Source organism: Heterodontus francisci, chromosome 37, assembly GCF_036365525.1.
Source record: "Heterodontus francisci isolate sHetFra1 chromosome 37, sHetFra1.hap1, whole genome shotgun sequence".
In the NCBI taxonomy this organism is placed as follows: Eukaryota; Metazoa; Chordata; class Chondrichthyes; order Heterodontiformes; family Heterodontidae; genus Heterodontus; species Heterodontus francisci.
Window position 1 is genome coordinate 8,402,074 of NC_090407.1, and position 23,761 is coordinate 8,425,834.

Sequence of the window (23,761 nt, forward strand, 5' to 3'; positions counted from 1 at the left end):
GCTGTAGTATTGTTTTTTTTAATAAAATATTAATCTACATTCAGCCTGTAGACTATAATTTCTATCTCTGTTAAATATGGAGAGCTTGCCCCCCTCCCCACAGCAATGCACAGAGAACATCAATGCTAAAGGGCAGAACACTTGAGCCAAGTTGTCTCAGTCATTTATTTGTAGCATGTTTGAAAGCAAGGCTAAACGAGTGTAGCTGTTGTGATGAACTGAGCCTCATATCGGCACTGTTTCCTCCAGATTTATAACTAAAACATTCAACTTTTGTGTTGCAATGAGTAAGTTTCCATTGAAACATGCAATGCATAAACTGTGCTTTATAAAGGGCATAGTACTTGCTTTAATGGAAAGTGAACTGCTGAATAGCTATCCTGACTAACAATCTGTGTCAGGCCTAACATTGCACGTACCATAATCTACCCTTGTAGTATACTACATCTATGGTTTTAAGTGAGTGGAGTTGGCTTAGCATTGCACAATTTTTTTTTTTAACTTCCCTGTTCTGTGCAAAATTGGACATTGCATTTTTATCAGTTTTGATCGCACATTAGCCCATGGTTCTGGTTTGGGTGAAATGTGATGTTATATGGTTAAACTATACAGCTTGATAAACATTTATGCTAGTACGAGCTAGCTCCATGGTTACGGATCTGCTTTAACTGTCAGTCTTAACTCACCAGGAGCTCTCTTTTCCTCTGAGACAGAAGTTGATGGATTCAAGCCCCACTTCAGAGACTTTAGCGTGTAATGTTAGCTGACACATCAGGGCAGTATTGAGGGAGTGCTAAATTGTCGGTGCCATTTTTTGGATGAGATGTTGACGTGAGACCCATGTCTGTTGTTTAGGGGAGTCACCAATGACCAAAAATTTAGCTTATCAACACTGGTACTTTGCGATGAGTGGCTCACCACCTGATTCCTTAAAGCATGTACAAGGCTGAAGTCAGGACTATGATGGAATACTCACCATGTGCTTGGATGGGTGTGGCCGCAACAACAGAAGCTCAAAAGGTGCAAGACAGAGCAGTTGGCCTGATTGGAACTCCAAGTACTGGATTTGCTATTCACTTGCTTCAACACCTGTGCGTTGTGGTTTCAGTGTGGACTCTCAACAGGATACACCACAGCAACTCACCAAGTACAATTCTACAGCATCTCCCTCCCCAGTGACCTCTGCTGGTAAGAAATACAAGACAGCAATGTGGTAGGATCATCATCATCATGCCCAAGTTTCCCTCCAAGTCACACATGGTCACTGTTAATTAATTATCACCAGGTCATTGTCCTGGAATTCCCTACCTTGTGGGAGCATCATCACCACGATGGTTGCACCAGTTCAAGAAGGCCCTCAACCACCTTTTGAGGATAACTCAGGATAGGCAATAAATGTTAGCTTGCCACTCCTGTCCACATTTCAAGAACAAATAAAACAAATCTCAAAATTCAATAGCAGCATTCAAAAAAGAACAGGAGAATTCTTCTGACACCCTCACCAATGTTACAACACTTCAGGTGCACATCCAAATACTTTTTAAATGCAGTGAGAATTTCTTCCTCTACCACCCTTTCAGGCAGTAGGTTCCAGACCTCTGCCATCCTCTGGGTGAAAAAAACCTCCCCTCTAATCCTTCTACCAATTACTTTAAATCTGCGCCCCCTGATTGACCTCTGTGCTAAGGAAATAGGTCCTTCCTATTCACTCTATCTAGGCCCCTCAAAATTTTAGGCAACTCTGTTAAATCTCCACTCAGCCTCCTCTGTTCTGTGATACTGTTGGTTCCATGAGCACAGGGGAATTTATACTGTGGAGTGCAGGAAGTATGGAGCGGAAGACAGTATATTAAAGTGCCTTTAGACGCACTACATTTGAACCATGTTGGCAAATGTTTTTACATTTGGATTTATTTTTTATGGCAAGCGTATGCTGATTTTCTCAAGTCCTGATGGTAGATAACTATCTTTGGCCTGAGTCTGACAGAAGGTCAGATTTGTATAATGGTTTAATTGCATATTGTCTATCAAATGTAGGGATAGGGGAAATCAGCTTGAATTGATAGAAAAGTCTAAAGGAAGCATTTGGCAGGCACACTTCATTTGGCTTTCTGTTGCTGGTAAGAGTTCATTTAGTGATCCAAAACCATGAGCGATATTTTTTTATTGAATAACCCAATGTTTTAATCTAGTTTGCTATTTCTTTAAAGTTGTACTTGCATATCAAGCAAATAAGAGCCAGATTTTCTTTTTTATAAAAAAGAGGTCAAGCTATGAGACTGGAAGACTCAGTTGTGTCTCAGTTTCCTTGAAACTTAAACCATTCTTTCCTTGAAACGATGTAACTAAGTCAGTGTTAAATTTTGGCAGTTTACCTATGCTGTTGATCAAGACTATCACAAATCGCATTAGTATAACAGTACTTTTAATTGTTTCCAAATTCATGTAGTGGGTTGCCGGCTTTGCAGGATGCTAATTGAGTTCCGTAGGTATTTGGTATGTTTTCACAGGAGAAAAAATGTAAAATTGTGGAAGGCTTAAATGTGTGAAAGACTTTGTATGTTTCAGTTTAATACTCAAATCCTGCTTGTGTAGCTTGACAAACAAAAGTATTTCTTGTTTTAGAATGCCATTGCTCAAATTCTCTTATTAATTGGAATCTTGAGTGACTATGTTGGCTTTCATGCTGTTTTGATACAGCTGGTGGTTGGTTCACGTTTAGTTTATCTCTAAGTTGCTTTCTTGAAACTTGGACATATATCCTTGCTGAATTTATCAAATGAAGAGACAAAATATCTGACGACTTCAGGGGCCTTTGTTTATGGTTAGCTGCACTCCTGAGCTGTGTAGCTCAGTCATCCATGTGCTCCCCTTGTATTTACCTACAATGCTGCACTGAGTGAGCCATCAGCCTTCCTGTGTTCTTTCAAAGCTTGTTGATTCTTTTGAATCTCCGTTTTTTTTTGTGTTCCAGCAGACTTCAGCGAGTTTTACAGACTGAGTTAAAATAGAACATTCTTTCTTTCTTTTGGGCCTCCTTATCTCGAGAGACAATGGATACGCGCCTGGAGGTGGTCAGTGGTTTGTGAAGCAGCGCCTGGAGTGGCTATAAAGGCCAATTCTGGAGTGACAGGCTCTTCCACAGGTGCTGCAGAGAAATTTGTTTGTTGGGGCTGTTGCACAGTTGGCTCTCCCCTTGCGCCTCTGTCTTTTTTCCTGCCAACTACTAAGTCTCTTCGACTCGCCACAATTTAGCCCTGTCTTTATGGCTGCCCGCCAGCTCTGGCGAATGCTGGCAACTGACTCCCACGACTTGTGATCAATGTCACACGATTTCATGTCGCGTTTGCAGACGTCTTTATAACGGAGACATGGACGGCCGGTGGGTCTGATACCAGTGGCGAGCTCGCTGTACAATGTGTCTTTGGGGATCCTGCCATCTTCCATGCGGCTCACATAGAACATAACTGTCTGATTTAATCAGTCACTAAACTACCTCTACTATTCTTCTTGCTTATCTTTCGTTCTCTGGGGCTGTCCCAGAGCACAATGCCCAGTGTTACTGCAAAACAGTTCAAACAAAAGGTGTTTTGATTCAGGAAAAGTAAAGTTTTATTGTTTCAGTTACAGAGACTGTTAAGTGTCTAGGATATTCAGCTGAGGCTGTCAGCTCCCCTGGCTACATGCTTAGGCCTGTAGAATGCAGAGTGCTTTGCTTGTAACTGCACCCGTTGTCTCCTTTCATTATCTGTTAATGGTGCTCAACATGACAGGATTGTGTGATAAATGGAAGCTGCAGTGAAACCCGGAGCTGGATTCTTTGTCACTGAAAGCAGTGTTTGTGCTTGCACTGTAGCCACAGATACATGTAGTCACTTATAACAAGACATTGTAGGATGCGTATTAAATAACCAGCTCAGAACCACTACACTGCAGCTCTTTAATAGAAAATTGTATTGTGCTTTTAGCAAAGCCTGAAATGACTTTCCATTACACTGCCTGTTATTGGTCTCTATGGGTACACAGCTGTATTAAAGGAAAGGAAAGGACTTGCATTTAGATAGCGCCTTTCACGACCTCTGGATGTTCTAAAGCGTTTTACAACCAATTTTAAAGTGTAATCACTGTTATATGTAGGGAAACATAGCCGACAAGGTCCCATTACAGCAATGAGATACAGTAAATCTATTTTTCGTCTTGTTGGTTGAAAGATACATATTTCCAGGACACTGGGAGAACTCTCCTTGTCTACTTTAATTGGTGCCATGGGATCTTTTACATCCACCTGAGGGCAGACGGGTCACGGTTTGAAGTCTCAATCGCCTCTGATAATGCAGCGCTCCCTCAGTACTGCATTGAGAGCACAGAGAGGGCAAAACATTTATTTGAGAAAGCAAATAAACAAAAAAAAAAGATAAAAGCAAAATACTACAGATGCTGGAAATCTGAAATAAAAACAAAGTGCTGTAAAAACTCAGCAGGTCTGGGCGCATCTGTGGAGAGAGAAACAGAGAATGTTTCAGGTCTGTGGCCTTTCATCAGAACTGTCAAAAGTTAGAAATGTAGTAGGCTAAAAAAAAGATGCTGATAGTCATCCAATGCTCTATCTGTAATGTGATAAATGCACTGATGCCAGCCTGGATTTTGTGCTCAAATCTCCAGACTGAGGTGTGAACCCACCACTTTATGACTCAAAGGCAAATCTGCTAGCACTAAGCCAAGTCAGATACCTTAAAAACATGGATGAATTTTGACAGTGTTGGATGCTTGCACAAATGAATTTAGTACAGTGAAGTATTGATAAATACTTAACTAATTTACTGAAGGAATGTTACACTTGGATCTAGGTTTTGTTAGCTGCAGATAAAAATAGCCAATTTGGTATTTTTTGTGATACAACCATTTAATCATTAATTCGTAATGTAAACAAATAGGAAATGCTTATATTTGTCTTCCAACACCCTCATAAAAATAAAGCATGGCAGTAAATTGTTGATATTCAGTTTGTTGAGCATTAAATAATTGAAAAAACATGTCCTACTTGAAACAGAAATCTTACGCACCGGGGTTGATTGAAACTAGTTGGGCAAAATTAAATGCAGGGGTTAGATCAGGTATGGTAGCCATTTATCTGGAGTTACAATGTTTATTAATTGGAATGTGGTAATCTTGCGTGCTTTTAAAAAAACTAAACACTGCACTTCCCATGTGAATACATTGCAGCATCATACAGGCCTATCTGTTGCAATAGATGAGATTTTAAAATTGTCTTCACTGGAATAAAAGGTCCTAATCTGTCAATAGCTCATTGTGTTGTTGCTGTTTCATGTATTGCTGGTGAGAAGTGGCTTAAATTCAGATCTTTGGAATACATAATTAAATAAATTCATTCACCGTTCTGAGTTTGTCACATCTGTACAGTAAAGGGTTAAAACGTAGTTAGTTTAAATTGATTTCAGTGGTTGTTCTATTGTTGTGTCTAGTTTACTAAAACATAGCTGCATAACAGATATAGCTGAAGAATATCTTCTAAAGTCCCGCTTTTAAAATATAATGGTTCAAACAATGGGAAACAGAGTGGTTAGAAACTAAGTATATTAATGCTAATTTAGTCAAGTGATTCTGTTTACTGACCTGGTGAAAGGTTATTTAAAAACCCAGCACAAACTACTTTGGAACATTTCATGTTACACTCTCTAGTGAGCTTCAATCATCGTACTCAAGAATTAATGAATGCTTTGTTGTTAGGAGTAATAATATTCATTGCAGTTTTCTTATTCCCATGTACATCCATAGTTGATTAGAAAAATTGTCTGATTAATTCGCGGTTGAAAATGGCATGCCTGCTTCTGTGGTTTTGTGAATTTGGGATTGATTTCATCTATGACAGGTGTGGAACACTTACAAAGCCACTTGGTTATGGAGTTTATTTTCAAGCAGCGTTTTTCCCATGAGGCATCTCTTATTGAGAGGCTAATGTACAGTGTGTCTCTCAGCGCAGCTAGCTAAAGCTACGTGGTGTTCAATTTTTATTGATCTGTCATGCTTTCAGGGCGAGAGAGGCATAACTGTTGATAAGCTAGCCTGATAATTATTTTGTGTGTCTTTCATTTAGAATCATGAATTTTGGAGATATATTTTAATTAGTTGCCATTTAAACCCTTGCTTTGTGTCCTTTTTCAGCCTAAAGCACAGAAACGTTTCTCGGTCTGCCGCTTTGAATTGTCAAAAGGCACTTGACAAACAGTTTTTTTTCCCCTGTCGATCCTTTTTTGATCTGCGTATGTTCATCTGAGCAGTGCATTTATATTCCATGCAATAGCTGTAGATCTGAGATGCAGATGACTCCAGGGATCCTGTGTCTAATATCTTGCTTGCTGATGCATTTTCTGGCTGACCATGCCATTAAGAACAGTCATCAATCACAATCCAGCTCCTTTGTGTGTTTGACTCCAGTCCTGGTTTTTCTTGGTGCTTGTTGTTGGAGGTTTGTTCTCCTTCACTGGTGTCTGGATAAAGAAGACTACGTCAGGCATGTGGAGTGTCTGCAGCACAGCTGAGCGTAGAGTGTGAAAGAAACCACAATCTGCACTGACTCCGGTAACCATTCAGCTCTGATTTCCTTTGCTGTACATGTACAACGGTGTGCTCTTTTTAACTTGGCAGCTCTGTCCTGGCCAAGCTTGACTGAGAAGCAAAGCAGCAGGCCTCTTTGTTAGCAAGTGCCTTCTCTCCATGGGCTGTGGCTGTTAACGGATACAGCAGCGCTGACATTGTTTAGCCTGGTTGTTGGATTAGGCCCAGGCCACGGAGAAGGTCCACTGGGGTCAGCTGAACAGCTGCTAGAATTGCGGTAAAGTTGTTGCTGTCACCTCAAGGAATTTTGAAGATTAACAGATTGTACAGACTTGGCTGAGAGGAAGAGCTGGCATGAAAAAATGAAAGCTGAAACAAAAACCTTTCCTTTCAGTTATCTCTTTTATCACTATTTTTCTAATGTGGCAGAACTTGGTGTGGGAGTGTCTGAAAGTGGAATGCCTTTTATGTTTTTGTCTGGTAACTATTCAAAGTATATGATTAGCTTTTTATCATGTGTTTACACAATACTTTAGATCTAGGAAACACTGGCCATGAAAATAGGACCTGCTTGACCTGTTTATGTATAAGGTTTGTTTTGTGGAGAAATCAAAAAGCTTTATTGCCTTTGTCTCATTGCCATCTCCATGCTACTGTGTTGCACATGTGTCTCCGATCACTACGGAGCACAGCGTGCCCAGTCAGCCACTCAGCAGTCTTAATTATACACAAAGAGAAAATTAAAAAGACAAAAAAAAGTATTTTATATACACACACGCAAAAAAAACTACTTTGGAACTGTTGATAGAAAAGCTTCCGAAACCTAGAGTACTTGAGTGATTATTGTACTTTGGCAGTTGGTACTTGGCAGGCAGCTCTAGGAATGTCATTCGATCTGACTGCATGATAGAATTGGCTAGGATTACATTAGTGTTTTCTATGGCTGTTGAAAGTGATGCATCAGCAAGTGGTCTTCAGTAACAAATTTTAATGACTTGGTCTGTTTGTTTTAGTGGGTTTATGCATTAGTGTGTTTGCTTGAGTTTTGTTTCATGTTTCTAAGCTTCAGCTCTTCAGTGTGTCTGAGATTACAGCAAGCAGGATCTTAATATATAGTGCACAATTTCCTCTGTTATCTTTGTTTCCTCATTCCCCAGTGACCAGAATAAAATACCACAATAGGACTACAACAGCAAGCTCCTAATTACTGCTGTAAAATGTGTTTTGTCTGTATTGGTTGAGCACACTGTAAAACATCTTGCACTATTTACGTATTTTTTTTCCCTTTCCGTTTTGATGTGTTGCACTATGGTATGTTTACAACAGCTGTGCTGTTGTCCACAGGAAGCAAGGATCAGAAAAAATTTGTGTAAATTTGACATGGATTTATAGTACTAATGTGCAGTATGCTTATATTGCTTAAGACCTGGGACCAATTGTTCCATATAACATTGGGGTAACTTTTATCTTTTTTATCGTACTTTACTGCAAATACAAGAGTGGAAAGAAATGTGAATTTTATGTATAATACTGTTTTGTTGTGTACATTTAGCGGAGACAGTGTTTCAATCAACAGATGTTTAAAATGTAAAATTACTTTTGTTATCTCCCTTGTCAATGCTGCATTTCTCTTCAATAAGTATAATCAATACTTTTGACATTCTTAGCAAAATACATAAACTAAGAAAAGTTACACAGTTCCTTTACATTTTTGCCACATTTACCAAAGGAGGTAACAGTCAACACTTCTTCAGAAACAGTGACCTAAATGAAACCACTTTTGACACTGATTATTCAGTGTTAATCTTGCTTTAAACCACAATTCTCTTTGGGAGCTGTTAATAGCCATACAATACTGCAGCTTTAAAATGTAGCACCTTAAGGCCACCTTTAGCTCCACCATTAAATATTTCACAACAAGGAATATTTCTGGCGAATGGCAGACACTGCCATTTCTGATGAAGTTTTAGGAAAAGTAATTTGTGGGCTTTTACAGCATCCACAGTTTTGATTGCAGACACACCTTCTGAAATGGGAGTCATGGTCATGCTATTATCAGTGAACGACAAATGAGTTGAATCATACATTTTACAGTGGCAGTTAAAAGATCATTTCATTGCTTCAAATGAATTAATGCTAAACTTCTATTATTATAAGCTTATAAATGACTTCAGAGCTCTTTGTTTAACTTCTATGTGAATTGCATTTTAAAGCTTTAGAGAAGAGATTCTAGCAGAACATGGGCCTGGATCAATTTAAATTTAGTTGATTCAGTTAAACTGAACCAAGCAGGTGTTTTCTGCCATTTAAAAACACTAGACCTATTTTAAAGCATAATTTCCCAAAATGTCACTGATCCCATGACGTTACATTCATGAGTCAATAAGCCTGCAGTAACTCTGGTGGAAAATGTATGAAAGTGCAAATGATTTTACTTACCTGCGAAATGAATCCAGGTATGAAAATACTGTTTAACTGAGCCATGAACACCTCCCTGGGAAGCAGTTATGATGTGTTGCAGGTGTATTTTTAGCAGTTTTCAAAGCAGCCTGAATTCCCAGAGCAGTTTGTTAAATACATCCAGTTGAAGATTCATAGTGTTGACCACCAGGCTAAGTTGTGAGTAATGTGTACATTATATCTGCAGCACAGTCCTTTTTTTAAGTAAACTTTCATGATTTGTGGTGCTAAATGAGATCAGTGAAGCATTAGTGTCGTCACTAGCTTCACTGTGCACACTTCTGCTTGTAGTACTGACAAAGCCTATAATGTAAATGGCAAGGTTTCAAACGTTCTCTTTTAGCTTTTTCAAATAATGTCAAACTGAGCCTTTGACCTCTAGAGGATTTGTTTTGAAAGTGCAAAGTTTAGTTTTTACTTATTTTAATTATAGAAAAGCACAACAGCATTAGTGTTTGATATCCCAGAATGAGGAATATTCTTGTGAAACATTTGAGGAATTATGCTGTCATAATCTATTCCTGGAGTTGAATTACTTTTACACTGACTGGAGTACACTTAAAAAAATGAAAATATTGTGCCGCTTTAGATATAAACATTATTTCAATTTTATTTCAACAGTAATATTTTTCCATATTGGTTTAGATCTCTTGGCTTGACACGCTGATATGAATTCTTTGTGTTGCTTCAGTTATGACATTTAAACTGCAGTAAGGTAAAATTCACTTTCTGAAGAGGTGACATTTGAAGACATGAATGGTAAAAGAATAAACTTTTTATTCTAGCTTCAAACTTAAACCTCACTGTCACTCGTATAAATAATTGAATGCCATTTGAAACATTTTATACATACAATACTTGGTGTAGAGAAATGGTGTTTATCAAATAGATTAATGCAAAGTTTAGGTCAGAACTGTTAGTATGGTAAGTGGGCAAGCGGTCTACCTTCATCTATAACAATGGAAAAGTAAATGAAGGTTTTAAAAATTACACCAAGCTTGAGGGCATCTATTAATGTGTTTCTTTGCTACAGTACATAACTACAATCTCTGAAATAAGTTGGCTGTAAGTTCTGAGCTTTAAAAAAAAAACAAATGCTGACCTTTTAAACCTATTCCAAGCAAAGTGTGTAATTTATTTAAAAAAAGTAGTGAAATAATATTCCCCAAAGGATACTAAACAAGTCCAATTTTTACCTTAAAGAACTATTATAGTCATATACCATAAGTAAAGATGAATGTTTATCATTTTTGATTTTATTTATGTAAAGTATAACATTTGCAAAGAATTGGCCTCAGTCTGTGGTTATAAAATCATTTGCCTCTTATAGATGTCAGGTTATGGTACTGTACTGGTATTTTGAATTTTAAATAATTAAAATGTGTAAAAAAAAAATTAGGACATGACTATTGGTTTCTGGGATTGAAGACAAAATTAGAAAGCACCTTGTTCCAAGATTATGTGATGAGATATGGAAATGATCATGTGATTATTTGTTTGGTCTCGTGATTGAATAACTGGCATCCATTTTGAAAGCTAAACTTTTCAAATTAAATTTTAACCTAAGAATTACATAGGTAAAATGTAGCAATACTACTTCTGTCACGACACGTGATGCCCGTAATAATTTTGATTAGGTATTTGAAAAGATTTAAACATTCATATACGATGAATATTATAATAAAATAAGCAGTTCTGAACACTCATGGTTGCTGTAATCTCATTGTGGAATGCTTACTGAGCATTCCCTGAAGTTTGAAGCTGGTATTTCAAACTTTGTGCACAATAAAGTCTTTTTAATTTCATGCATTTTAAATACTTTGATTTCAAGAACATTGCCATGGGATTTTAATTTTCAACATAAAAAAACTAACTTTTTTGTTAACGTTACTGGGATTGTGCATTTTGTGGTAGTTGAAGTTCAATTGACTTGCTTTGTGCACTAAAATGTTGCTTGGTTAGTTTCAGGCAATCAGTTATTTTCCACAACTGAAAGCAGAGGATATTAAATGTATTTTTAAAAAAGTAAAATTTCAAATTCATTTAACAACTTTGAGCACATGAGAACTGCATGCTCAAACAATGATTACTATTTCATGATCTTTTTTTCTGCACCTTGTTTGCCCTTAATGGGTATAAAGCTGGAATTGATGAACTCTATGGCAATAAACTTCAGCTTTCCACAATCACATTGGACCACTTTAAAGACTAATTTTGATGCCTGTTGAGGTTCAAAAATGTATGAAAAATATGAAGCACCCAAGCATTTTGAGATGTTGCCATTTGCTGCCTGTGCCTTCAATATTTGTTTATAATCTTGACTCCAAAGTGCTGGCTAGAGTGCTGATCGAGGGTATGTGAGTTGTTACAGTATTTGAATTGAACTGGTAACTCTTTGTTTTGGAATTTAAATAGTTATTTTGGAAGAAAGCTTCCAAGGTCCAAATGTCCATGTTATACAAAGAACACACCTTTAATATCTACTTCTTGTGACTGGATACTTCATCTCTATGAAAAAGCCATTGCTTTGGAAGCACATACGACCATACGAATTAGAAGCAGAAGTAGGCCATTCAGCCCGTCGAGCCTGCTCCGCCACTTAATAAGATCATGGCTGATCTGTTTCTATCTCGAAACCACACTCGCATCTACCCCTGATAATCTTTGATTCCCTTGCCTAGCAAGAATTTATCTACCTCCGCCTTAAAAATATTCAATTCCAGTGTTTATGATTTACTGATGGTCATTGATTACTTCTTGACAATTTCTCATGAGATACTGGTTTTCTACTGCTGGCTAAAATGAATTAGAAAAACTGTGACAGTCAACATACAAATGTTTGTTTTTCAAATATTGGACAATTTTATCAAACTAAGATATGCAATTGATTTGAAAATGGATTTTCTGCATTGCGGATGAACTTAAATTGCCTGAAAGGAAAAGCTCGCATTAAAATGCAGAACACCTGGATGTCTATATTGTTCAACCAGTGAAAACTGATAGTTTGAAGAGAAATTTCTTCACAGGTGGTTGTTAAGATCAAGAACACACTAAGGGCAATTGGGCATTGGACAGGACTAATTTGCAGGGTCATGTGGAAAAAACCGGTGTGTGGGACTAAATTGGACAGTTCTTACAAAGAGCCAGTGCTGGCAGGACAGGGCAAATGGCCTCCCTCTGTGCTGTGGAATCTAGGATTCTATGATTACATGTGGCAAAATACTAACCACCTTTTCTCTGTTCCAAAGCATTTAATGGCTGCCTTCGGGTAAATGGAAAGTTGTTGCTGCATGGCTGAAATAGATGTGCATTAGTGCACAAAATTGTATTTTGGATCATTTAAGCCTCAAACAATAGACTGTCAAGTTTGCGTATCAGGTGATTATTTTCATAAGAAAAAATGTTACCATACCACTTCCCTCTCGAAGTAAAATTGAGTCCACGTTGGAGTATGATTCAATGGACACTCCTCAGTCATCAATTTCTTGTCCAGGTGGCCGTTATCCATATATGCAACTAAATGGTAAATGTTGGCGGGCAGTTCATCTACCAAGGAGTATCACAGCTGATCCGTTCCGTGTCCATGGTCCACAAATGTGCACTTTTAGCAAGGATGGCTGGAGAGTGAATAAGACCCGGTTGATTTTTCCTGGCTATAATTCATTAACTTGACAAAGATCAGGTTTTGAACCTGGGATCTTCCTAGACCGTAGGACTCAGCGACCAACTGGATGAATTTAGTAAATCACCCAGTCAGCCAATAACCAAGCGTTTAATCAATTCAACTTTAACAGTAGTGAATAACAAAGTAAAAATTGCTCTTCCATGCTTTGCACCATGTAGGATTTTCAAAATTCAATTTTCCTTTATTAATTGCATTATATCTCAATTACATACATATTAGCTAAGCGTCAGTTAAATATTTCATAAATTCATAGAATGGTTACAGCACAGAAGGAGGCCATTCGGCCCATCGTGTCCATGCCAGCTCTCTAAGAGCAGTTTGCCTAGTCCCACTCCCCTGCCTTTTCCCTATAGCCTTGCAATTTTTTTTTTTCTCTTCGGATAATTACCCAATTCCCTTCTGAAAGCCATGGTTGAATCTACCTCCACCACACTGTGAGGCAGTGCATTCCAGATCCTAACCACTTGCTACGTAAACAAGTTTTTCCTCTGAAGGTGGTAGAGATTTTTGTTGAATGCCTGTTTTTGAGAAGAGTTCTAATATATACATGTCGTACACGATGTCTTTTGTTATCCTGCCAGTTGGTAATGTTTTACCTTGCAGAAACCACAAATCATTATAATTATAGTATAGATTAAAACCTAGACTAATAATAGACTGGCATCAAATAAAGGGTGAAGGAGGGCTAATGTTATAATCATATCTAACTCATATTAAATCAATTAGTTTTAAAATTCATTGGTGCTTTTCCAAAGTCCAGGTGCAGTAGAAAAGGTACCAAATAGACATGTCTAACATGTTTGCTTTGTGTGTGGGTATTTTGGGAACTCTGAGGATATGAGCCTGTTGCAAAGTAATAAAGTAAAAGTGTCAGAAATCTATATTCTTGAATCCGATGCATCTAGAGTCTCGCAGAACGTTTTTTGCAGTAAAGTGTACTGTATGTACCTTTTCCTATTTTCATTTAAATATTGTAATTGTCAATGTTATTTCATGCTGATTTCTGTTGGTAAATGCAACTAATTCATATTACGTACTGAATAGTTTTGTACTGTAAAAGAATTTTGTTTGATAACATTGATCACTTTGGTAGAATAGAGGTTGCATGTGTATAAATATTTAATGATGAAAATATCCAATAACAGTTGAAGCAAGATGCTACTTCATTCTATTGAGATAATCAAAATATTAAAGCATTTAGTTGGCTATTTTGTAATCTGGTGCTAAATGCTCAAGTGTGTGTATTTTTTCTCTGGACGTGGTGTACAAAATTATGTAAATTTAAATTTGTGAGTTTGACGGATATTGGTAATGCTTTCATACATAGAGAATATTATACACATGGGACCGAGCTCAAGGTAGTATCTAAACAAAGGATTTACATAATATAAAAGCAAAATTGGAGTCATTAAGTGATCTAGCTTAAGGATTACTTGACTAATGGCATTTAGTTACCATTTTTAATTGCAGCATCTCTTTCCATTAGACTTTTATAGATGTTTGTGGTGATCGCTATCTTGTGTCATGAATGTCACTGCAGTACTCCAGCAAACATAAAGTATATATGTGAATTGGGCAAGTTATCTGTACACGTTTTTTGATCTCAGAGATGGACAGTCTGTTGTGTGGCAACCAAAATGCATAACCTGTTGTAGCTGAACCAGAGCTGTAACATAATTTTGGTGTGTCAAAATTTCTTTGCTCATTATACTGCAATTTACATGTTTATATGCACAGTGCACAAAGCTTCATTACTGGGTCTCTTTCTACTCCCGGAACTGACCAGGCATTTCTGCTTTAACAACACAAATCTTTTATGTGTGAAAAACTCAGATTTCAGGTTTCCAATAAACCTAATTTTTTTCTTCCTTACTGATATTGTTCCAGATGTACTGGATGCCTCCTGGTAGCTCATGCATAATCAAACCTAATCCTGCCCTCATCTGATGCACTCAAACTTCCAGCTGGGGTTGCTGGACAGTGTTTAATAGTGGGAACCTTGGCTAATCTCCTCCCCTAGAATAGACATAGGGATTAAATATGGCAACTTCCAGGTCAGCATGGATAAGAAAGCCTTTCATTTATATAGTGCTTTTCATGACCGCAGGATGACCCAAGGTGGTTTACAGCCAGCAACGTACTTTGAAGTGTCGTCACTGATGTGATGTAGGAAATGCAGCAACCAATCTCTGCACAGCAAGCTCCCACAACCAGTAATGTCACTGACCAGCTAATCTGCTTTTGTGATGTTGATTGAGGGATAAATATTGGCCAGGACACTGGGGATAGCTCCCCTGCCCTTATAAATAGTGCCATGTGATCTTTTACGTTCACCTGAGAAGGGAGACAGGACCTCGGTTTAACATCTCATCCGAGAGACATCCTGCGACAGTGCAGCACTCCCTCAGTACTGCACTGGAGTATCAACCTTGATTTTTGTGCTCAAGTCTCTGGATTGGGCCTTGAAACCACAACCCTCTGGTTCAGAGGGGAGTGTGCTACCAACTGAGCCACGGCTCACATTGGATACACTTGTGGATCCATTGAGAGATACGACCCTAATTTTAATGATATGTTGTGGTTAGCAACAGTATTCGACTGCGATAGGAACAGCCTGTTTCTAACTAGTTCATTTTTATTTTAATTAGCTGTTAGCAGCAGCAAATGTGTTAGTTATTTTGATGACAATATGGAATGTCATTATTTCCGTGTTATCAACAGAAATACATCTGTTGGCCTATCTTTAATTTTAAAACTATTGTCTACTCCTTTTGTCTTTGTTAAATTGTTTGCATTTGCTTAATATGTATACAAATATATCTGCTTACAGCCTCTCTAACTTAGTTGATAGAGATTTCAGCTTTGGATTGTTTTCAGTTGAATAGTTTATGACATGCATGCAATTTACTTTTGTAGTTACAGTTAGTTATGGATTACATTTGGGTTTGACTTATTGAAGATGCTTTATAGGGTTATGTTCTTTTAAATCAAACGCTATTTTCCCTGGATAGTGATTGGCAATTCAGAGTCTGTTTACTATAGAAATCATTTTATGTTTTCTTTCAAGTCACTTCAATAAAGAAGATAAGCATTTTACATGTCAGCATTTTAAATTGATGTTTTAGTTCTTAATAGGGTCTATTAAATGAGATTTGTGGTTTTAGTCAATGAATTTTCCATGAGCTGACATTTTGGTGTACTCAATATGAACCTTTTCTGATCAGGTCTGGATTTATGAAATGCTTTATAATATTTGGGACGAGGAAGAGTGGTATGGATGTTTTAAGTAAAAATAATTTCCACGGCGGTCCTGATAGTTAATGTTGACCAGTCGTGATAATTTCTATTTTAGATGTTTCGATTACTTCATTGTTGTTAATTAGTGGACAAGTTGCATCTGAAACATGTTCTTTTGATGGGATTGGTAATTGAATGAATAGAAATCCTGAAATTTCAAGCTTTATTGAACTTTTTAATGGGATTCATTAAAAAGGAGATGAAAAGCTACTCTGCCATTTCTGTACTTTATATACAGTAATATAGTTGCATAATTTATAACTAGATTATAGTCCTCTTTGAAATGTGCATAGGCGAGAGCTTTTGCTCATGAAGTGTCCTTTACTCCATTAAGATTAAAAAAAACAGATTTTCATATTAAGAGAAATTTTAAGTGATCTTTTCTAGTGTTTTAGGAGACTGACGAGCCTGCCCGTCTACAGTGATGATGCACAGTTGTCCATGAAATTGTTACATAGCCACTGTAATAGTGAAACCTGGATGGAAGATGTTAGGTACACACGAATTGGACTGCATTCATTCCTAGCATTGTACCATCAAAATGGCTGCACCTGTACTGAAGATCTGTGCTCCAGAACTTCTTGTGCCCCTAGCCAAGTTCTGTACCAGTATAGCTACAACACTGGCATCTACCCGGCAATGTGAAAAATTGCCCAGGTATGTCCTGTACACAGAAAGCAGGACAAGTCCAACCTGGCCAATTACCGCCCCATGTGTCTACTCTCAATAATCAGTAAAGTGATGGAAGGTGTTGTCAACAGTGCCATCAAGTGGCACTTGCTTAGCAATAACCTGCTCAGTGACGCTCAGTTTGGGTTCCGACAGGTCCACTCACCTCCTGACCTCATTACAGCCTTGGTCAAACATGGACAAAAGAGCTGAACTCAAGAGGTGAGGTGAGAGTGACTGCCCTTGACATCAAGGCAGCATTTGACCGAGTATAGCATCAAGGAACCCTAGCAAAACTGAGGTCAATGGGAATCGGGGGAAAACTCTCCACTGGTTGGAGTCATACATACCTAGTGCAAAGCAAGATGGTTCTGATTGTTGGAGTTCAATCATCTGACCTCTAGGACATCACTGCAGGAGTTCTTCAGGATAGTGTCCTAGGCCCAACCATCTTCAGCTGCTTCATCAATGACCTTCCTTCAATCATAAGGTCAGAAGTGGGGATGTTCGCTGATGATTGCACAATGTTTAGCGACTCATCAGATACTGAAGCAGCCCGTGTTGAAATGCAGCAAGACCTGACAATATCCAGGCTTGGGCTGATAAGTGGCAAGTAACATTCGTGCCACACAAGTGCCAGGCAATGACCATCTCCAACAAGAGAGAATCTAACCATCTCCCCTTGACATTTAATGGCATTACCATCGCTGAATCCCCCTCTATCAACATCCTAGGGACTACCATTGACCAGAAACTGAACTGGAGTAGCCATATAAATACCACGGCTGCAAGAGCAGGTCAGAGACTAGGAATCCTGTGGCGAATAACTCACCTCCTGACTCCCCAAAGCCTGTCCACCGTCTACAAGGCAAAAGTCAGGAGTGTGATGGAATACTCTCCATTTGCCTGGATGGGTGCAACTCCAACCACACCCAAGAAGCTCAACACCATCCAGGACAAAGCAGCCCGCTTGATTGGCACCCCATCTACAAACATTTGCTCCTTCCCCCACTGACACACGGTGGCAGCAGTGTATACCATCTATAAGATGCACTGCAGCAACGCACCAAAGCTGCTTAGACAGCACCTTCCAAACCCTCAACCTCTACTAGAAGGACAACGGCAGCAAATTCATGGGAACACCACTACCTGCAAGTTCCCCTCCAGGTCACATACCATCCTGACTTGGAACTATATTGCTGTCCTTCACTGTCGCTGGGTCAAAATCCTGGAACTCCCTCCTAACAGCACTGTGGGTATCCCTACCATGGACTGCAGTGGTTCAAGAAGACAGCTCACCACCACCTTCTCAAGGGCACTTAGGGATGGACAATAAATGCTGGCCTACCCACCAACGACCACATCCCATGAATGAATTTTAAAAAAACATGTTGTATTATATATGGAGATAAATGACTTGCAAGGCAACAAGACAATTTTTTCCACCTGGTTTTTTGCTTCCCCCAGAAATTAGAGCATCCAAGTGGTGAGCCATTAATGTACGTGGTTGCACTCTGTTTCATGGTGCACCTGATTACATTTCAGTGTAGTACTGAGGGATTGCTGCATTGTCTTTTGAATGAGATGGTAAACCAAGTCCCCGTAGCCTTGCAGGTGGATGTAAAAGATCTCGTGGCACTATTTCGAAAAAATGAGAGAAATTCTCCCCAGTGCTTTGGCCAATATTTATCTCTCAGCCAGCATCACTATAACAGATTATTTGGTCGTTATCACATTATTATGTGGGACCTTGCCGTATGCAAATTGGTTGTCACATTTCCTGTATTATAAAGGGGATGACACTTCAAAAGTATCTCATTAGTTGTAAAACGTTTTGGGTCATCCAGAGGTCGTGAATGTAATCATATCAAAGCCGGCGCAGTGGTTAGCACCGCAGCCTCACAGCTCCAGGGACCCGGGTTTGATTCTGAGTACTGCCTGTGCGGAGTTTGCAAGTTCTCCCTGTGTCTGCGTGGGTTTTCGCCGGGTGCTCCGGTTTCCTCCCACATCCAAAAGACTTGCAGGTGAAAGGTAAATTGGCCGTTGTAAATTGCCCCTAGTGTAGGGTGGTGATAGGGAATATGGGATTACTGTAGTTTTTTTTTTTAGTTTTAGAGATACAGCACTGAAACAGGCCTTTTGGACCACCGAGTCTGTGCCGACCATCAACCACCCATTTATACTAATCCGACACTAATTCCATATTCCTACCACATCCCCACCTGTCCCTGTATTTCCCTACCACCTACCTATACTAGGGGCAATTGCAATTTACCTATGAACCTGCAAGTCTTTGGCATGTGGGAGGAAACCGGAGCACCCGGAGGAAACCCATGCATACACAGGGAGAACTTGCAAACTCCACACAGGCAGTACCCAGAATTGAACCCGGGTCGCTGGAGCTGTGAGGCTGCGGTGCTAACCACTGCGCTAGTGTGTAGGGTTAGTATAAATGGGTGGTTGTTGGTCGGCACAGACTCGGTGGGCCGAAGGGCCTGTTTCAGTGCTGTATCTCTAAATAAAATAAAATAAATAAATAAATAAATAAGGTATTTTTTCCTTCCATCCGTCCATGATTTCCCTCCTCCCTCTCAGGATTGGATGTACTTGATGGTCTTTTCTTTTTGTACATTCATATGATTCACCTTGGCTTCACTGGCTGATATTCTAGTTTCATTTGTCATTGTGGGATCTAGAAAATGCTTTGTGCTGCCTCCGGGGGGGAAGAACAGGAATTTGGACAAAGTTTTGTCTCTGGGTTTTGCTTGTGTCTCCTGATAATTGACTTAGAATACTTCCATGCTTTGTCCGTGTTTGACAGTTGCCTACCTGCCCTCTCAATGGTACGTGAAAGCTTGAAAGTAAAGGGTATGAAAGTGGGAGAAGTACAGCATATGTGATAATTGGATTCCAGAATAGAAGAAAATTGATTGCATTAAGAATATCTGATGGCTGGGGTGCATTACAAAGTAGTAACGAAAGATCTTTGAAACGTAATTAAATCAGTGATCACTGTTTGAGTAACTTACGAAGATGTAGATTGTAAAAATTTGTTAGAGCCTTGAATGTACTTCCAGCTGTCAATTAGTCTTAGGCTTGGGGTCAGCTTTAGCATATATGTTGATGATACACAGCTTTACCTTTCCACCACCGCATTCAATTGCACAACCAACTTTATCCGACTGCCTATTTGACATCAAATTGTGGATCAGATTATTGAAATAATTAAATTTATCTTACTCAGCTACTTAAGAACTCTGTAATCTTGCCCCTAGATGCCACCCCCTTCTTGCTGTTTGCTTAGGTTACACCAGTTAGTTCACAGTTTTGGTGTCCTATTTGACCAGAAGGTCAGCTTTAAACTCCATGTTCTAACCATTACCAAGGGCACTTACTTTGCCCCCCCACAACATTGCTCGCTATCCCTCACTGCCAATGCAGGCTTATCCATGCTGTTAGCTTAGGCTTTGCCTCCTCAAATACTTTCCTCTGTGGCCCCCTGAGCGTCACCCTGTCCAAACTCCAATTTGTATAAATCTCTGTGCTTCCTGACCAAAACCGAATCCTGCTTGCTCCACATTCTAGTCTTTCTCAACCTCTATTGTTTCCCTGTTCCCTTGTACACTGAATTCAAAATCATTACTCAAATGCTTTCATTGCCTTGCTGTATGCTACTTCTGAAACCCTATACCCGGCTTGTATTCTTCAGTCCTCTGACTCTTGTCTCCTGTGCACCCCTCTACTTTCCCTTTATTAGCAGAACTGTCAGCTGTCTTGGCTGAACTCTACTCTCTGAAACTCGACTCTCCTAAACTTTTTTGCTTTGTTACTTCTCTCCCTGCCGTTAACAACCTCCTCAAAATCTATGTTTTCAATTGTGCTTCCAGTCATCTTTTCTATCTCGCTATAGCTCTGTTCAAGGAGCACCTTGAGCAGTTTACTCCATTAAAGGTGTTATATGAATACCAGTTGTTGTAGTTTTGCCATAAGCTTTCATATCAGAAATACAACTTTTTAAAAAAAAAGGATTATACACTAGACCATGCTAGGTAGTATATAAGGAATACATTTTCTCCCCAATGGTGGGGAGTCTTGCATATGCATAGAGGAGAAAACATCTGTAGGTATGGTTTCTTCCACATGTTATTCCTTTCTGTGGGCTGCATTGTGGACACCTCATGGAAAAATGTTTTTCTCACAACTGTTATACTTTATATTTTGGCATAGCACAAAGTGCTTATTAATGAATCTTGTCTATCTTCTCATCAGTTGTGCTTCACAAGTCATTGAGTTAAATTAATGTTTGAAATAATAAATTACCACTGATGAACATGAGACCACACTGAGCCAATTCAAACAATCCTTGGACTCATACCCTGATAACGACTGCAGCGTTAATATTTTTCTTTTTGAGAGGAAATCCCATTGTCTCTGACATCTCCACATACTTTGGTGTCGGCCACTACTTTTATTCCAACATTGACCTATTCTGAGTTGGAAAATGTTAAATCTGTTCAAACCCATAAAGGAGACGTTTATCTAACAGACCGACCCTGTATCATAACTTATTGTTGACTTTGGGTGTTTATTGGTCTTCCCATTGGATAACTAATGTCATATCTAACAGCTCCCTGGTGTGTATCCTCTCTTTATAAGTGGTTTTCTTGTCACTCATTCCTTCAGTTCCAGTGCGCACATTCTATTGATAGGAAAGATAGCATTGACTGATCACTTCGAATTTCAAAAGCTTTTATAAAGCTCTAGTTTCTTTTTTGTAAGTTTTTCTGCTTAAACCTTGTACAAGAAGTGCGAAGATGAATTTGTGGTGTGGCGATTCCTAAGATGGAAGCAATTTATTTTCTGTCAGCAGATTGGACTTCTAATCAGCATGGACTGCACATAGTTTGGTGTGTGTTATCATCCATCCAATCTTCGTCGAGGTTCCTCACTCCCTCTTGAATGATTTATAAAATATTAAATATTCATTGTGTTTGCTGGTAGTTTATTTTGCAGATTCACAACTCCGATTATGATTTTTTTTTGCTTTGAGGTTACCCCACAATGAGGTGGTTTGCTCACAGTTCAAAGTCATTTGATTCCCTTGATTGTGTTACAGCCCTAGTGGCATGCTATCCAGGTCAGCTATTCTGTGTAATGTACACAGTCTTATGTTTAGTGTTGAAGTTTTTTTTCTGCTAGAATAGTCCAGTTACTGCCATTCAAGTTTGTTTTGTTGTTGCAACTGTGTTTTGTTCTTTAGCTATTTAGATTTTGCATGTTGCAGCAGGTTTTTCTGTTTAAACTTTGTACTTAGAACAAGTACAAGGTAATTCTGAAGATAAATTACACATTCAATCAGCACAGACTTACACAGTTTGTACGCAATCGTCTTCCATCCACTCTTGAGTCAGGTGCCTGCACCCTCCTTGTTTCGGTGATTTATACCTCATTTATAAACTGGAAAATGGTTTGTTTTTCACTGGGCCTGATTGTAAGATTCTCAACAAGTGTAGTAATTAGGCTACACTTTTTGCTTGTTGGAGGAGAGCAGAGACATTACAGTACAGTTTCTGATACTGCATGGGGAATTAAATAATCAACATCCTAATGTCACTAAATATCCCTCTAGTTAATGTATTTTTTTTCTTTCTTTTTGTCCATTCTTCTGTTGTGTGCAGAATTTGTCTGTTGCTCAAGCTGTTTTCATGGGTTACACACACTGTTTATGGTTCATGGCAGTTACACTGGTTCTGGTTACTTATTTAAGCTGAGTTTTCCCCATTACAGCATGTTGTGTGGTATATGGTACAGTAGGATTCAACAGTTTACTTAAAGATAAATTCTGAATCCTCTGAACCAAAACAATTGATTTCACTGAAAAAGTGTTCATCATCCACTATTGGGAAATACTACCCGTTAGCAACAATTTGATCAAGCAACTTGTTTGTATTTCCCTGGTGCAAAGTACATTCTCTTAGAAAACTTGAAGGAAAATGTAGAAATTTAATTGCAGTCTTCAAAGAGTGACTGCGCACTGCTGTTTCATAAAATAAAATGATGGGGCTATTACTGTAAACATATAGTGCTTCTAAGGGTGCATTTATGTTACAAATTTGGCATCTGTAAAGTGTTTTTTCCACTTGTACCAACTCTTGAGCAGTGTAAATGCAGAATTAAGGCCCAACCTGACTCTGGATTTAAGCTGCATTTATGCTGTCACTAGAATTGTACTGATAATTAACCTTAAAAGGAGGCATTTTTTTAAGTATGTCTTTTTTTCTGATCTGATAGCATTATTTGCATCTGAAATTAAAGCAGACTGCTGCAAATACACTTCTGGCCCGTCAGCATCTGAAAAGATAGATGTCTTGGGTGTAGACCCTTCAAAACAGCAAGCCATTTTGACGAATGGTCTGTGCATTTCGTGACTGTTTTTTGCTTTTCAGTCGCTGATGAGCCAGTAGTATTTTTGCAAATCGTATTGTTGTACGATTTTCAGAATTTGCAGTTTTTTTTTCATTGATCTGTACTGCATAATTTACTCCGCCTCCTTCAGAGGGTCTGGTTTTAAGTTACTTTGTGTGAAATATTTGGTCCACAGAGCTCTCAACCTACCTCTTTCACAATTAACATAAGCGACAGAAACAACATTGAAATGAAAACAGAAAATTCTGGAAATACTCAGTGGGTCTGGCAGCACCTGCGGAGAGAGAAAAACCGAGCTAACGTTTCAGGTCCATGACCTTGTGTCAGAACTGGAAAAGGTTAAGAGATGTAAGCACGTTTTAAGCAAGTACAGAGGCAGGGAAAGGGGCGGGGGAGAAAAAAAGGGAAGGTCTGCAATAGGATGGAAGGCAGGAGAGATTGAGTTCATTACTCCAATTGGTATATCGTTTGTCTAAGAAATTCTGGGATATTGAAATCAAATGGCAGATAATCAGGAATAGGAAACGACAGCTCAATCTGCCCGCATTCAAAAGCCCAGGAGGGCCCGTAGGAGTGCTGCTCTGCACATAATTTAATTCTGTTTTTATTGGTGGATTATTGTTAGAATTGTAATATTAGCGTTTTTAC

General features: G+C 38.8%; 1 protein-coding gene across 9 annotated transcripts in view; it reads left to right on the forward strand.

Annotated features, from left to right (window-relative positions):
• Positions 1-23,761, forward strand: part of rerea (arginine-glutamic acid dipeptide (RE) repeats a) — a 563,072-nt gene that overhangs the window by 69,302 nt on the left and 470,009 nt on the right. The window contains exon 1 of one of the 9 annotated variants that reach the window (XM_068017021.1): positions 6,509-6,600. The exons of the other annotated variants lie outside the window; for them this stretch is intronic. The gene's annotated coding sequence lies outside the window, so the exon portion shown is untranslated. Of the gene's footprint in view, positions 1-6,508; positions 6,601-23,761 lie in introns of those variants that run through there. 9 annotated transcript variants of the gene reach the window in all.